Source organism: Crocodylus siamensis, chromosome 1 (assembly GCF_052110815.1).
Source record: "Crocodylus siamensis isolate JL-2025a chromosome 1, ASM5211081v1, whole genome shotgun sequence".
Lineage (NCBI taxonomy): Eukaryota > Metazoa > Chordata > Crocodylia > Crocodylidae > Crocodylus > Crocodylus siamensis.
Genome location: NC_143395.1, coordinates 100,258,717 through 100,260,501, shown reverse-complemented (window position 1 = coordinate 100,260,501; position 1,785 = coordinate 100,258,717). Strand labels below are relative to the sequence as shown.

Genomic DNA, 1,785 nt, shown 5'->3' with positions numbered 1-1,785 from the left:
GAGAGATATCTGAGCTAAGTCTGAACAAACTGGCTTTGATACTAGAAGCAGAATAGCCATAATAATGGAACCATTTGCCCTGGCTGATTAGCCCTGTTGAGAAGTCTTTTAACTCAATTAATACTTTTCTAGGACCTGCACTAGCCAGGTATACCTTGAGTATCTCTGCAGAACAGAGATGTGCAAAGGTGAGGGAGCAAGTACAACCTCTGCAGTGCCAGCAGCCAGGAGTAGCTGACTGTTATATGCACCTGGCTTGTTGGTCTAGGGGTATGATTCTCGCTTTGGGTGTGAGAGGTCCTGGGTTCAAATCCCAGACAAGCCCAGATTTTGGTTAGGGGCTTACAGGACAAGCCCTATGAAAAGAAACTGAGGGCCCTGGACCTCTGCAAGAGAAAGCTGAGAGGTGATCTTGTGGCTGCCTACAAATTCATTAGGGGGACACATCAAAGGATCGGAGATGCTCTATTCACCAAGGCGCCTCTTGGGGTAACAAGGAACAATGGTCACAAACCGACAGAGAGCGGATTTAGGCTGGATATCAGGAAAAACTTCTTCATGGTAAGGGTGGCCAAAATTTGGAATGGGCTTCCGAGGAGGTGGTGCTCTCCCCTACCTTGGAGGTGTTTAAGAGAAGGCTGGACAGGCATCTGGCTGGGGTCATCTGACCCCACCACTCTTTTCTGCCTATGCAGGAGTTTGGACTCGACAATCTGTTCAGGTCCCTTCTGACCCTAGTATCTATGAAACAGTGCGTCATACTTTCTCAACCTGCACTGGAGGTCAAAGTCTGTGTAACTGAATAATTTAAGTAATAGAATATCTTAAGTTTCAGAAGAAAATGCTTTCTTTTCCTTTGAAAAGGCTCAAATCTAAACTGGCTTATTTCTGGACAAGGTGTCCAAAAGGATTTTTGGGAAAATTAGAGGTAGCTGAAAGATCCCAGCAGCTAATCTTGCCATAAAATAAGAAGAGTTAGAAAGAGGCTGGCATTTTGTATTTTGGCTAGTCTCTGCAAATGGCAGAAATATTGTATCACACTTCCCTTGATGAAGAGTAAATACTTTTTAAATGATTATTTCATAGATGGGGAATCCTAAGGCTAAATACAGACAGTCAAAAAACCCAAGGCTGAAATGATTCAATCTTTGCAGGTTTCTCTAACCTGTATAGATTGAACCAATAAACAAGTGAACTAACGTTCACTTTTCAAACAGCAAAGGCAGCCAGACCCCTGCCAGTGGCCCATACCAGTACCTGGGAGGGCACTAGATTAGGGGTGGGCAAATGAAGTCCGGGGGCCGGATGCAGCCTACCAGGCCATTCTGTCTGGCTCGCAGGGCTCCTAAAATATTTTGAAAATTAAAATTGTTCTGCCTCTGGCTGCCTATCACGTGGCCCTCAATAGCTTGCCAAAACTCAGTAAGTGGCCCTCCACGCAAAATAATTGCCTGTCCCTTCATTAGATCATGTCTCCCAGCCCACTGGTCACTGTAAAGAGTTGGGAGCAGTGTGATTCCCCCAAGCACACCCCTACCCCAGCCTTTGGGTCAGCTGAGTAAAAGTTTGTGGGGGGCAAAACCCACCCCTTCAGCTTGGCACTGGACCCCCAGATGGGAGTAGCCTGGCATAGGGTGGGGTGGGGAGGAGGGGAAGCCTGAAATGGGGGATTTCGTCCACCTGCCCAGATCTGGGAGTGGAGCTGGACTCTATCAACCCTCCTCTGTCTCCAGGCCAGCTGATGGGGGAGCGGAGACAGGAGAAGCCCACACTGGGGTTTGGCTC

At 47.6% G+C, this 1,785-nt stretch overlaps 1 non-coding gene across 1 annotated transcript; it reads left to right on the top strand.

Moving 5' to 3' along the window:
* Positions 1 to 253: 253 nt before the first annotated feature.
* TRNAP-UGG (transfer RNA proline (anticodon UGG)) lies at positions 254 to 325 on the top strand. Its single transcript has one exon. It is a non-coding gene; the product is annotated as a tRNA-Pro (tRNA).
* The last annotated feature ends 1,460 nt before the right edge of the window (positions 326 to 1,785 follow it).